General features: G+C 50.4%; 1 long non-coding RNA gene across 1 annotated transcript in view; it reads right to left on the bottom strand.

The window, feature by feature from the left end:
- The window catches only part of LOC130684431 (uncharacterized), a 139,292-nt gene extending 127,228 nt beyond the window's left edge, over window positions 1–12,064 (bottom strand). The window contains exons 1-2 of the long non-coding RNA XR_008998712.1: window positions 11,936–12,064; window positions 9,050–9,233 (exon numbers count right to left, since the gene is read on the bottom strand). This is a non-coding gene — a long non-coding RNA (uncharacterized LOC130684431). The remainder of the gene's footprint in view (window positions 1–9,049; window positions 9,234–11,935) is intronic.
- Between the last annotated feature and the right edge of the window lie 3,162 nt (window positions 12,065–15,226).

Raw genomic sequence — 15,226 nt, 5'->3', positions numbered from 1 at the left:
AAATAATAATAAATTGCTTTTGCCAAGCCAAGCCAGGAAAAAAAACAAAATCACAGGTATTTGTGTTATGGAAGAATTATTCTTATTTCCCCATTAGGGTCCCAAGAGCATTACTCCAAGACTCAGCCTGTGGTTTCAGCCACCTGGGTTGTGTGTGTGTTCAGTTCATGTGAACTGACAGTCAGTATTCTCGCCTCCCACCATCTTGTTCCCCTTAGCCTGCTCTGGGCCCTCTATCAGGACACCGGACACTGCCGCCTCCTGCTGGATGCAGCTGGCTCTCCCACCACAGGGGTGTGGGAAACTCCCCCACCAGGCCAAAGAAGTCCAGGGTTCCAGACGTGTTGCAGGAGAGAGCCTCTCTCGCCACTGTGCAGTTTACTCAGAGAATGAGTCCCAAAGCTGCCTCCCCAGTGATTACATGTGTTAATTCAAGCCGTTCTTTCCATTTCTGTGGACAGCCTTTTTGTTCTCCATAGGTTCTCCAAAAGAAAGTCCACTCGGAGCTGAGTTGTGAGGCATACAGCAGAATCGCTCAGAATCACTCCCACCCTGCTGCCACCAAAGCTTGGTTACCAGGTCAGCTGCTAGTGCCTGCTTCCTTCTTCCTCCAAGATGAGCTCCTTCCCAGGAGGCCCCACAGTCTCTCACGCAAATAGGCAGCTCACCGGGCCTGCTCAGACATGCCTGGCCAAGCTTGGGCTCAGGCTGGGGCTCTCCGCACACCGCATGTGTGCCAACCTGCCACACAGGAGAGGCACTGCAAGTGGAAGGTACAAAGAGACAGAATTTGTTCCTTATATGTTGAGCAAAAATCTATTGGATCTGTCTGCAGATGTAATGAAATTTCTCTGGGGGGTCGTAAGTGACCTATAACATGAGCTGTTGAAGTCAGATGGTGCCTTCATAAGGATGTCACTAAGAAGATGCCCCACATGTCAGATATCATCCCGAAATCTGTGCATTTATCATGTTTCACTGCCAATACTTGCTAGGAAGGTACCTCCTGAATTGCTCTGCGAGAAAGGTCACCCACTTAGCAACTGGCTTCCTTGCTGAAGGAGAATAACCACCCCAAATTCCTCTTCAGAATCTACCTTCCATGGTTAAGGTCATTTGTTTGCAGATGGAAGAGTGTTATACAGTAGCCATGACCTTCTGCAACTTGCAAGTGTGTTGCCATGTGATTGGGTCCAAGGAACACCAATTTGGAACAATCAAGTTTATCCAGGAGAAGAGATAATTCAGGGAGTATGTTAGCTACCCTCAAATGCACTGGAGCCTGCATGAGGCAGAAGTACATTCATATTTCAGCTGAGGGTGATAAAAATAAACTCTGGGTTGAGGACAAAAGACTTGAGATTGAGCTGTAGCTGCCTCACATGAAAGCTATGGGATTTCAGGCAAGTCATGTAAACTCTGGAAGCCTCCATTTCTTCAACTGTAAAATGGGCCTAATAACCCACACATCATAAGGTTGCTGAGATGAATTAAGATAATTATGGGAGAGGACGTTGTGAACTGCACAGCTATTCCCCAGCTGAGCTCTTCCATGTGTTTCATTCGGCTCTGCACGCAGAGCCTGGATCCCTATGTGGTGTACCATACCCATGTTCCATAAACATCCATTCAATCAATAGTTGAAGGTTCTAAGAAAGCTAAATCTCTCTTTAACTTAGGCAAGATCTATCTACCAGCCAGAGCAATCCACCAGGCTGACTGAGAGGCAGAGAGTGTGGCTCTGAGGAAGTGTTCAATCCCGGGAGGCTTGATGGCCATCAGGGGTGCTCTAGAATGAACCCCCCGACAGGATGTGGGAAGTAGAGAATAGCAAAGCCACACCAAGGTGCAGATGCTTCACTGAAAATCCACTTCGTTCTCCAGCCCAGAAACCTGCCTTACCTGCCAGCATCTTAGCACATGATTCAAGCTCGGGCCTCACCTCAATCACAAGTCACCATGCTCCACACACCTCTGGGACTCTCACAAATGACTGAAAACATGAAAGCTGCCCCTGCCAAGGGTTTATTGAAAACCATGTTCTCTCCCTAGGCCTCCAAATCCAATACGTGACGATTGGGTGACCCATCTCATATGCATCTGCATCAGACAAGCACTGGCTTCACTTATTGTTGGTTCTACCTGCATTGATTGGGCACCTAATCTGTAACAGGCACTGTCACAGGCTGGGAGGTGGGGGTGGTGGCTGAGCTGCTGATGTCAGCCTGAGTAGGATACAGCGTGCACCAAAGCTTTGCTCTGCCTCAGTGAGCATTCATATCTATCCAGGAGTGGGACATATGTAATACCAAACAAGTGAATGTGTAATGGCCAACTGATCATTGCTATGAAGGAAAAGTGAAGGGAATGTTGAGTGACTATGAGAGGGGTACAGTCAGAAATGGCTGCTCTGAAGAAGTGACATTGAACCCATCCTGGAAGCTAAATCCATGACTATCTTTTCCTAAATACAAAGAATAACCAGTAAAGAACACTCAGCTAGAACTAATGAGATCAGATTTGTGGCTTTGGAAAGACGAACCCAGTAGAAGGGAGTGCAAGGGTCTCAAGAGTGGAGGCTGTTAAAAAGCTATCGAGTGGCTGGGGCTGGGGGGCGTTCAGTGCAGTGGCCACTTGCACAAAAATGGGGAAATACTGATCCTGTTTGAGCTGCCACTTACAGGAACAGTAAAGAGCAAGGGAAAAGCATCCCTGTGTGCCCTGGGAAAAATTATGAGAATAAATTTAAAGCAGTCCTAAAGTCTTAGAGAATCTGATGACCTATAATTAAAGTCAAAAGATAGATCTTAAGCCCAGATCATTCACAGAGCCTCAGGCTACTGCTTAAAGATAAAAGCATGGAAGGAAGCACACCAAGACATCAACAGCCGTTATCTCGGGTTATGGGTGCTTTTTGCTTCCATCTCCCTGTTTCTGTTTCCCAAGTTTTCTATAGTTATTGATGTGTTTCTTCTGTAATTAGAAAAAAAGAATCCATGTATTAATTTAAATATAATAATGTCATCTTCTCACTTCCTGGGTGTGTCTCCAGGAAAGAAGCAAAGGTGTCTGCTGGGATTTCATCTTCCTATGTGATGGTTATCCTTCAGAATAAAGAGAAGCATTCAGGCAGAGCAGTACCAAATTCTCGCTCTCAGAAAGCCCCTGAGCCTTAGGACAAAAACACACACCTATGAATGTTTCCCTCCCTGGCCTTGGTCACACACATGTCTCCCTTCTGTAGCCGACCCCCCAACACTGCCTCCCCGCCCAGTCTCCCTTGAGTGTCTCCCGTGAGCCACAGCACCTGGGCCCTGGCCTTGAGCTGCTGCTGACCGGAGCAGAGATAGCCATGTGACATCACGCCAACTGGATTCGCTCTCTTGGGACTTTGGAATTGAGATGAAGCTAAGGGGAGAAAAATGATCGTACGTGAACAAAAGTGTGGTCACATAGCATCTGGGCAGAACTGATGCAAGACAAAACCATGAGGAAGTAAAAACGAAGCATCTACCCGGGGAAACCACTGAGGGAAGAGGAATAGAAACACAGGGGCGGACTGGCATCAGCCCCACTCCAGGGAAGGCAGACGAAGCCGCTCTGTCCTGGTTGCCTTGCTTGTTCCCCAGGTAGCCTGTCACTTCTTAGATGTTTGTGAGATGGACTGTTGGGTTCTCTCAGTAAATCCTGCTTGCTTGAACTTGTCTGACGGGTTTCTCTTCCTTATCACCACAGAGTTTCAACTGAGAAATTCCCATGTCCAGCTAAGAGCCCAGTTTCTCATCATTTCCAGCCCCTGCTGATCGTAGATCATCAACCTCTGCCCAGGTTACCTGGGAAAGGTCATAGGCTAGGGTCATCTCTTTCCTTCCAGGTGGTCCTCTCCAGCCAAAACCCGACCACCCAACCAGGCCAGTCCATGCTCCAAGTCCAAGCTGGGGCTGCGTCCACATCCTCCACAAGCTGAACGAACCAAGGGAGGCTACAGCCCCCCATCAAGTCCAGCCCGCATGCCATCAAGAAGCACTCCATGCCCTGTGACCTCGTGAACTTCCCCAAGACACAGGTTTGCCCTTTGGGGAGAAGCCCCGACAGGAGGGCCAAGGGCCCAGCAGCCACTGCCTCGAGCCTAGGGAGAGCATTTGACAGCTCCAAGGTAAAGAAGCCTCTTTTTATTAAGACAACACAGCAAACTTTTTTTAACCACAGCTGACATCACTCTCATAAATCACCATCATGTCTTGTGGGATAGAAAAAGCCAAAACACTGTCACATTTGATTTTGCTGGCTACTCGCATCTCCAGAACAAACCATGTGTTTTTAATCAACAACACTTTGTTTTGTGTTTCTCAGACCCCAATACTCTTTAAATAGTTGCTTTTACCAGAGGGCTATTTTAAACCCAGGGCCAGCTTCTTTGCAGAGGACATTAAGAAACAGAACAGCACGTTACCAGCTAGCCAGGCTCACCCGGAACAGTTCCTCAGCTGGGGTGGATTCTGGATCAGGGGGTTCTGTCTGTGGCAGAGGGGGCTTTTCTTGTCCCTCTCTGGGAATTTAATTAGATGTCTTCCCAGAAAGCTGGAGTTTTTGGTTTCTCTAACAGGCAACCCAACTGGGTTATGGGAAAACGGTGAATTCCCAGCCAAAGGAAACAGAGAAAGTCACATCTGGGACTAGGATTCCAGAGAAGTGAAAGAGGAGGTGGCAGAGAGGAGGACCATTTGAGGGAAAGGAGCAATAAAATAAGATTTCCGGAATGGCGCATGTCAATCAGTGTGTGCAAACAGGCCCAGACTTCTCTGAGGCAGATGCGCTGGGGCAAGCCCACTGATGTGTGCATGGGGCTCACCCTATGGTTTTCTGGGGATGGTGGGGGCACCTCAAGGCAAGAACAGACTGTGTGGAGGATTCGTTCACTAAAAGGAGTGATTTACATGACCACCAAAATGCCAGGATCTCAACCATGATTGGCAGCTGGCTTCATCTTGTCCTGACACAGACCTCTAACACCTGGCTTGAAAGAGACAATGAAAGGGAGCTGAGAGAGGAGACCAAAACCTAGAGAAACACTCCATACTGTTAGCTGAATGGCTGTCTCAAGCCCAGTTGAACAGTCCAACCAAAATAGCAGGTGGTTCTGGTGTCAACTACCCATCTTCAGCCATATGACAAAATTCTTCTCTTTGAGGGACTATGAAATCCTCCAGATCAAGGCTTTCTTCTTCCATGGCAGTCCTAATTGTTCATCCTCAGCTGATCATGCAGGGCGCATGGGGTGGCCCCAGGCTCACTGATACACAGAGACCCAAGTCATTGCATGCCAGACTCACCCCTTCCTGGGTCTAATTGCAGAGGGCTCTCTATGGCTCAAAGTTCATTCTTTCATGAAGAGTCTCCATCAACTGTATGTTCTGGGCATTCCTTTCTCGATGGAGTAGTCTATAAATTCATGAAATGTGGTCTAAGCATGGTGCTATCCCATGGAAAACCCACACTGTCCATGTCCTCTGTAAAAGAGCCTGCCCCAAACAACCCAACCACTGGCAGCGGTGGGGAGAAGGCAGTAGTTTATATACATGCGGTTAGGAGGAATCCCCCAGGCTGACTGCTATCTGGAAGACCCTCTTGGTCCATGGTCCGCTTGCCTCTTTCTGACAGATGCAGCCCCTGCCCCATGAGCCAGTATTAGCAGCTGTTTAATTGCAGCCTCACTAGGATTTGCTGGATTATCTTGAGGTTGATATTTATAAATCAGGTTAGGGATTACTTTTCCAGTTGAGCATTTCAAATAGACATTTAAACTTATGACCTGGGCCCTTCACATTCTGTGTCAAATGTTTGCACTCGTTATTCAGTTGTCTTCATAGTATAAACTAGGAAACCTGGAAAGATAGTGAAGTATTGGAAAACATATTCTGGTTGCTATTTATATGGGTATTGAAGACTGGATTCACAGGCACTCATGTGTGTATGTGTATGTCAGGGAGGATTGTGGATTCTAGGATTGGCACCTGGAAGGAAGCCATAAGCAAGCCTGTGGAGTTGCCACTCAGGCTTCCTCCTGTGTTCACCTTCACGTGCTTCCCAGGTCGGCCATCCATGGCCATAGCCGGTGTGCTGAGCTATAAGGACTAGGAAAGGAAAGCACCTTGCTATCCCAAATGTGGTCTGTGTGTAGGCATTGAAATACTTATCAGTGATGCACAAGATCCTCTGTCCTGTGTGCACTGACCCAGAGCTTGCATTTTGTAAGATTCTCCAGGTGATTTGCATGAACATTACATTTGAGAAGCACTGGTATTTCTTTCCCCTGGCCACACTTTTCGAATCACCTGAGTTTTGGGCTAAGGTTTAACTCCAGACCGATTAAATCAGAATTTCTGGAGGTGAGGGCCAGGCTTTGAGTTTTAACTACACCTGGTAATTTCAATATATAGCCAGGGTTAAGACCATTGGTCTGTAAGAATAATTAATTGAGCATCTGTTATGTGCCAGGTATTTACTAGGAGCTTTACAGAGGCCTTATTTATCCTCCCCACAATCTTTGAAGGGTAAGCACTGCCCTCCCCATTTAGCAATGGCTTGTCCCACATCCCAAAGGTCCCATGTCAGAGCCCACATTTGAACCAGAACTGAGCTTCAGGCACGGAGCATTTGGCCTGTCAACTGAGAGCAACAGTCCCACACCTGAGCACCACTGTCAAGCCAGGAAAAAGAGATGTGAAGTTCCAGGAAGCCCAGGCTCGAGGAATGTCACATTCCCCTCACACACAAGCAAAACTGGCTGATGTGGAAAGAGCACAGATTTGACAGCACTGCCCCTGTGCAGTGGAGACCCTCAGGTCAAACTGGCTGCACCCTCCCCAGAAGGCCCAGAGCAGTGGCCTGAGGACCAAGAGCCTCCCGCCCCCCCATGCAGCTTCCAGCGGCTCCTGCCCTGTCTGTCCAGAAAAGCCAGGCCAGCCAGGTGAAGGATTTCAGCCTGCTTTAATGGGACATTAGTGAACAAAACATATACTGACAAGTAAATAATAATTATAGGAGAGCAGGTGCCCCCAGGGAGAGCAGGTAACATGGAATCCCATCTTCTAAAGCCCTCCATGAGCAAACCCTGAATGAAATTAAAACATCCCTACTGTCAACACGAGTGTTTAAAGAGACCCAGGTTTTTCTGTAATACAAATAGTAATCCTAACGTATGCTGTTAATGGAAGGCTTCGTCACTGAAAAGGTACTTTCACATATACCGAGGCATTTAATCCTCACCACATGCCTGAGAGGCAGGTATTTTTTCTTGTTTCACTTTATAGATGGGGAAACTGATGCTCCGGGGATGCGAAGGGGCGGGCCCGAGGTCCACAGCCAGTGCCTGAGGCAGAGAGCTCCGCCTTCGTGAGGATACAAGGCCGGGGCCCCACACACGGCCCCACGGCGGCCCTCCAAACCGCACCGACGTCCTTCAGCCACAACTCCAATCCTTCCAGAAGCTGTGTCCTCCTTGGCTTCGGGAGCTCCCTGTGATGCTCCTCACCGAAGTCCTTAGAGCCCTATCTGTGTCCCATGTGCTAACTGAGCTCTAGGGAGACACTCTCGTGGTCCCCAGGTGTGTCCCTCCCTGCAACTTAACGTCGCTCTGAGCAGGAGTTTGCAGGCCCAAAAGAGGAGGAGCGGGTGAAACGTGAAGAGTTTACACACAGGCACGCACATACTCACGCATGCACATGTGTCCACACGCAGTCTTTCAAGAGCAGAACATGTTCAGGGGAATGTTTTAGGTCACCCCAAAATTCTGGGCAGAAGTCGTGAGCAAGAGAAATCACAAACACTTCAAATATGGCCACCAAGTTGCAGACGTCATCAGCGACTTGCAGAAGATTAAAGGATCTGGGAACAAATTAGCCTGGTGCAGACAGTGACTTAAGGAGATGTCTCAGCGAGGAGTCAGGAGAGCCAACAACTTTAAATCCTGCGAAGTTTCTTAATCAAGTTACGCTATTATTTGAAATTGGCAGAACACCAGTGGATTTACTCCAAAGGCATAATATATGACTTTTTTTCCCTGCTTTTCTTTTTTAAGGGCATTAGGGTTTTAGTTCCTTTTTCCCTTCTTCTGGAGGGTGTTATTTTTAGGGGGGGTGCAGAGTTGGCAATATGTCATTTTCTTTGCTCAAATCTGTTTCCATAGAACATGCACAAAATGGAGCCGGTTCCTGCGAGCCCTCCACCCCCGTCTCCCCACACCCCTGCAAGTGCTCACTCCTTGATTAAACAGCCAGCCCCTTAGTCACACGCAACCTGACACAATTTTGTGCAAACCGCCCTCTCCTCTGCCTGGTTCTCCCTGACAGTTTTGCTATTTCCTCGTAGAATAAGAGGGTGAGGGGGGACCCTCAGCACAGAATCAGCCCCGAAATTATGGGTGAAACTTCCCTTCAAAGGCCTCTTCACGCGGTTTCCTCAGCTGACCTTCCTGGCAGGGGCCTAGTTCACAGCTCCAGACCCCACCCTGCCCCCACCTCGCGGACTCTCCCAGCCCCTTGGAGGCCAGTGGCCTCTGTCTCAGGGAGCCCTCAGCAGGCCTTCCAGGGCCTGGGGGTGCTCACCCTCCTACACCTCCCCTCCCACAGGCCCTGAGAAAGCCCCGAGATCAAAGAGCTCAGCAGCAGGGCCAGGTGTCCATCCTCCTCCATGGGCCACAATTAATCAAACCGCCTGACTCACAGGGAGATCAAACCCGGCCCCCCACCAGCTGTTGGTTAAAGCTGGCCTTCAAGTTGCCCTCATTAAATTTCCTCTCCCCCTCTCTCCCTGCTGACTCCTGTCCCATGACCATCTATCTCTCGGATCTTTCTCTCAGCGCCCTGTCCTCTCCCTCCCTGCCTTTCCCCTCCCACTGGCTTACCAATTTCTGTTTTCCTCCATTTCCTTGCTCACCGTATCCCTCTCCTGCTTCACTGCCCCCTGACACCTGTCCAGCTCTGTTCAACCCATTCAAAAATTCCAAGGTCCCCAGACTCCCTCACCTGAGTCTTTCTCCTGGACCTACCTACTCAGCCTCTGCAAGTTCCAAGAGGAAGTCATCCGCGGTGTCCGGGATGGGCCACAGGGGTGCCAGGCCACTGGGGTGTCTGAGAAGGGGTTCCCTGACCCCACAAGGCCAAGGATGAGTTCACCAATGCAGAACTGACTTCTCACCTGACACTCTTTGCGGCAGACACAGAGAAAACCACCTAGAAGTTGGAAAAATAAACGGGCAGAGAGGTTTTCTCTTCCTACCAGCTCTGCCCAGAAGGAGGGAGGATGGGAACCCTGGATCCCGACTTCCCCACGACTGATGTGTTGAGAATATTTACTCCAGTTGTCTAAAGTTTGTTTTTATACACTTTTTCCTACAACAAACACTGGCAAAAAAAAAAAAAAAGAAGCAGAAAGAAAAGCGTGAATACGGGCTACAGAGCGCTGTCCTTTCTTCCTCCGTCACTATATATACATCTATGTATTTTTTAACTTGTTTTCCATTTAAGCGGTTCTTAAAGCGCACAGGCGTGAGAAAACACAGATGGGGCAGAGCAGGCAATGTTGTAGCTCTGCGGAGGAGACATCGCACCATGTTAGGGATTTTTAGAAGTCTTGGAAGACCTCAGGATGCAGAGAGGTTTTTTGGTTTGGGTTTTTTTTCCCCCTTTCCTCCTTATATAGTCGGAATGTTCTCCTCACTTCCTCTCACTGTTCTATTTCTCTATCCTTGGCATCACCTGCTGCCATTGGGAACACAGAGTGCCTTGGCCTCCGTGACTGGGTCCCTATGGCTGCCCCGGGTTTGACCCCCTCTACCTGCCGGTGTTTCCCCAGCTGTGGTGAGGCAGGCCAGGCAGGAGAGGCCATCCATCACCCAGCGGTGGCAGAGGCCTGAGTGAGGGCGAGCAGGGTCAGTGCCCGTGCACACTTGGGCAGGGTGGAGGGGGCGGGGGCATTACAAATTGTTGAGGTATCGGGGCTGGGCTTGATGGATGGTGCAGAACGAGGGCCAAGACTCTGGCACCAGGACAGAGCCAGCGCTCTGGTCCTACGCCGGCTTCCTCCCAACCCACCCCAGCGGCCCCTTTCTCCGGCTTTCTTTTTCTTGCCTGCTCTCAGTCCATCAGTCAAGCCATGCCCCGAAGCTGACCTTTTGCAGAGAACAGCCAACCTAAGAGAACCATTTCTTTCTGAAAACCCTCACCAAGGAGTTTAATTAATGCTGGCAGGCCCCTGCTGCTTCCTGTCCCCTCTCCTGCCTCCTCCCCCAGGAGTTTCGTTAGCTCTGAGCAAGAAGGGAGAGGGCATGTTGCTGGGATTTCTTGAGCAGTGCTCCTAATTCCCTCTGGGCCCCACGCCTGCTTCTGCTGCAGGTAGGCCCTGCTGGTCACCTGGGGGTCGCAGGGTGCTTGTCCCACTCAGAGACTCCTCCATCCATACAGGCCCACCTTCGCCTCTGCACTGTCCAGCCTCTTGGAGGTAATCATGAGCATTTCAGCAAAGGCACTGTGGTCCCCAAGCGAAATGGACAGAGAAGTCCAGCTAGAGCGAGGGGAAGCATGCTGCATGCCGGGGCAGGGGCCGAGATGTCACCGGGAAATTTCTAGCTGGCTGGAGGACCTGCCATCTCTTTGGGGCTCCTCTTGGGAGACCACACAGGTTGCTAGTTGCACCAGCACAATAGAAGGGAGAGTGGGGACGTGTTGGGGCAAACGGTGATGGAAGATGTTTAATAGAATTACTATTAGGCCTTGAGTTAATGAATCACAACTGCAAGAAATCATGATAATCCAGCAGGCATTAGTGACAGATTAGCTTCAAAGCTGCCATAAAAGTGCCATAATGCTTACCTAACGGCATGATTAATTCTCCCAGTACATAATGGCTTTATGGGGGAATGAGGCACCAACAGAGGCTTGACAGAAAGCCACGCCAAGATCCCCAGGGTGCCGGGGGCACCCCCACCCTGCTTGGGCCCCAAGTGGCTTCCGCTCCACCCAGAGACAACTGTCCCCACGGGTTTGTGGGTAGGCAGGACAGCTGCTTAGGGGTACCCCAGAGCTGCTCAGGAGGGAGGCAAGCTGTCCCCTGGAGTACCTGCAGGGCTTTGCCCCTCACCAGGTGGCAGTTGGCAGGGGGGTGGCTAGAAAGCCATTATCACTTGAGCCCCAGAACAGGCCCCTGCGATGACCAGCCCCGGTGCCCAGAGAGCCCAGTCCCAGTCCCCTGATTGGAGGAGCCGGCATGGAGGGGTCTGGAAAGAATACCGACCCAGGGGACTTGCCCTGCCTGTGCTCCTACCTGGCAGCTCACTTAACTTCTCTGGGCTCAGAGCCTGCATCCTCACACACTAGACCACCTCCCTATAATGACACCTGGTAGTTATGAATCTCTAACCTGCATTCCAGGCAATGTGGATCCCCTTCTGTGCATGATTTCATGTCCTGCCCCCATGGATCCTAGGATGCAGTTACCCCTGTTATCTTCACTTTGCAGAGAGGGAAACTGAGGCTTGGAGGCACAAGGTAACCACACAGTTAGACCAGCAGTGACTGTGGGTCCAGGCAGTCCTCCTGGTTCCTTTTTCTCTGTCAGTCCTCTCCAGCTCTGATGCCACCAGTTTAACCTCAGGGGAAAAGCAGCCAGCGATACACCGACCACTCTCGTGTGAGGAGGCAGGGCTCCAAAAGCTTGGCGGCTGGAGGCCCACCTGGCCCACCGAGGCGGCAGTAAACCTGTGAGCCCCGCGGAGCCCAGCTGGACTCCACATCCCATGTACCTCGGCTCCACAGATCCCGTTCCTAGAGTGTCCCTTAGGCATGCAACTACTTCTGGCTTCTGTTTCAGCTTCTCTCTTGTGCACAAGGAATCACAGCAGTAGTAGTAATAATAAAAATAATAATAGCTTGCCCACCTGATGACAGGAGCATCTTGACCTCTTAAGGCTCAGCTATCTCTTCACAACTCCAAGATCGCCCGGCCACTGCCCTGAGCACACCCACAGATTCCACTCCTGAAGACCCGCCGTGGTCTGCCTATCTTCCCATAAATCTGGAGGCAATTAGCAGGAAGCCCAGGTCCAAAGGGAATTCTTGGAGCCGTGTTCATCTTCATAATGTTGAAGAAAACCCCCCATGAGGTCTGAGTCACGGCTGTGGCAGGCAGGCTATTCCTGGCCTGGCTGACTAGGGCTCCCGGACAGGCACACAAGCCTCCCCCAGCTGCCATGCTGTCAGACCCCACCTCCCCGGGCTTCCCTTGATCCCATCAGACTGTCACCGATATGCCTGCCAAAGAGGAGAAAATTGGCATCAATGGGCTCCAAACCTCCCCAAGGTCTACAGTCCTTTTAAATCCCAAGGCTGAATGGCAAACCATCACTCAGTCAGCAAATACTCACTTTTACAAGGCACCACGGGAAAAGCCTAGAAGGTTCCCTCTGTCCCTTTGCTGCCCTGACTGCCAAAATGGACCTAAGGCTTCAAGACGCGTACTGCCAGCGTTGGGTGGGTGTTCTGAGGCCCTCTGCATCTCATAGCCCATTCTCCTGTCTGGGAAGACTGCCTATATGTGTCCAGGGGACCCTACCACTTTAGTTACAAAGTCACAAAATCCCAAGGTTGGAAGAACCCTCAATGGTCATTTCTCCCACCCCTCCCTAAATCTACCCCTATTGACTCCTCTTCAGTCAAATATACAGTTCTTATTTCAACATGCTGTGCTCAGTGAAAGCTCAATAAACATTTATTAATGGTGGTATCCATGATGAATTAACAGCCAAAGCTATAAAATTCAAGTTTCACACTAGTAGAGGCCCTGGTGAGAAAGAAACTGCTATGTAAAGTTTAAGATTTTTCAAAATGACAAGTGTTCACACACACACACCCAGTGGGGCAGATAGAAGACCACAGCTCTCTCTATCTTGCCTATCTGGAGAATCACGGTGCAAAACAGAAACAGTCCTCATAGAATATTCATGCCTTTGTGGAGAGCACGATCAGCTTCTCCGAGGCCGACCAGCCCAGCCTGTTGGGATATGCCTGGCACTGGACCCAGAGTCTCTCTTTGTCTCCTTGCTGGGCTCAAGGGGCAAAGCAGCTCCTGAGAAACAAAACAGCCCCACTGTCTCATCAGGTGTTCCCAGGTGAGGTCAGTGCAGTACACTAGACAATTCAAGGATGCGAAAACTTCAAGGAAAAGACTGCTCAGGTCCCCCATAACTGCAGCACAGAGGCACCAAAGCTCACTGCCACCATGTCAATATCCATCCCATCTGACTTAGAGCCAGGTCTGGGGGCTGGCTAAATCTGGAGGGGAAGGCGGGGCCTTGACAAACTGAGCAACAAAGTTACCTGGAGGTCAGTCAGAAAGGGGCCCTGTCCCTCTTGAACCCGAACAGGATAGAAGCATTTAGAAGCTAGCAGAGTATGTGGTCTATAGAAAACCTTTGCCAGCTTGAAGGAGGCAAACCAAGAAGGCCTCAAAGAAATGAATCAGCATTTGCACTGAACTTATAAAGCGAGATTGTATGTGTGACTCACTTCCTCTGAGCCTGGTCTGTACCCCGAGATGCTCTCACATGGGAGGAAGCTGATTCTAAGGCAGCATATAGCACAGCACAGGGATGGGGATGACGCCAGAGTGGGAGGGAAAGGCCACAAAAACCAAAGATGACCTTACCCTCTCCCCACTTCAGCCCTTCAGGCCACACAGCAGAAAGGGGCCCAGGAGAGCTGTGAAGGACAGCAGGTCGGGGCCTGCAGGTCGGGTGCTGCCATGCAGGCCACCCTGGGAACCCCTGGGCTCCATACTGCTCTCCTCCTTCCAGCCCCTGTTCCTTACCTCGACCCCAGGAATCCCCCTATCTGGACACTATGCTGGTGACTGACCAGGCAAGCTGGGAGAAGGCAAAGAGAGCAAAAACCTATAGATGACCAACATTTAGGGGCATCGCCCTATGCCAGGCCCTCTGCTAGGCAGAGTCCTCCAGTGGGAAGATCACAATTTGCCCATGGACAGAAAGAACACCCACAGGCGAGCTGGCAGTGGCCCTTGGCCCCTTCCCAGCAAAGGCCTGCCTTCCTGGCTGCTGAATACTGTCTCATGACTCTGCTCTAGTTTTTGATATTTGTTCCTGCCCAGATGGGGTGTCTGATCTCGCCATGGCTGGTGTTTTCTGCAAAAGGGGACCTGGTACACTTTTATAGGAACCCAGTGGTTCCCTGGGGCCAGACTCTAATGCTGTCCAGATGCGAAAAAACAGAAGGGCCATTCAAAAACAACCGAAATATCAACACACTTTGAAAGCAGTCTGTTAGCACTTGTCATAAACACAATAAACAAAACAATGAAACCATCAGAAATCACCGTGAGACAGTCAGGCTTTTGGAACTTGGCTTTGATGACTTAGAAAAGCAAAGAAAGGGGGCAGAACCAGTTCCTACTTGGGCTGAGACTTGTTTGTTCTGCTTATCTGAAGTCGGAGCTAACAATCCCCATCAGGATGAAAGGACCTAGACGTTTCTCCTTTGCAACTGGCCCCTTTGCAGTTTGGCGGAGCCTTCCGTAAGTGGTCAGTCTCTGCACATGGCCCATAAAACACCCATTTGTATAACACCACTCCCATCTGTTGAAAGACCCTTGTTCCCTCTGAGCTCACTCAACAAGCAAGTGAGCTCAACAAACGAGATCATTTGCCGGCCTTCCTTCCCAGTGGGCTCAGGAAATAAAGTCTAAGTAGGTGGGAACACAGTTGCAGTCACTCCCCCCTCAATAGTTAGATGTCCTAGGCCCAGGTGAGTCTGAGCAAGGACCCAGTGTCTGTTGGTCCTGCCTTTTGGCAGAAGAGGTTATGGGAGACCTGTTGTCCATCCACCCAGCAGGCACCAGGCTTCCACCTTGAGCTGTGCAGCTGGGGCTTGGTCTGCCCCTGGGTGAAATGAGGCCGCGGGCTCACCCCTCACTCAAGGTTGTTTGCCACCGTCTCCACTGCTCAGGCTTTGCTTAATTCCCACAGTGGGCACTGGCCAACTTTTCTATCAAATTACCTGCCAGTGATTTCAGTGAGCTTAGTACCTTTGGGAGCAGGCCTGCGTTTTGACTGTCAGTCAAGCAAAATAGAGGATTAACCAAAGGGTGGAGGGGTCTGACATGGCTGTCTGCTGCAGGCGGTGGGCTCTCAAAGCAAATGAGATGTGATGGGGGA

The sequence above is a fragment of the Manis pentadactyla genome, chromosome 7, assembly GCF_030020395.1.
Source record: "Manis pentadactyla isolate mManPen7 chromosome 7, mManPen7.hap1, whole genome shotgun sequence".
Taxonomy (NCBI): Eukaryota; Metazoa; Chordata; class Mammalia; order Pholidota; family Manidae; genus Manis; species Manis pentadactyla.
The sequence above is the reverse complement of the archived record's forward strand: the minus strand, read 5'-3'. Positions and strand labels throughout refer to the sequence as shown.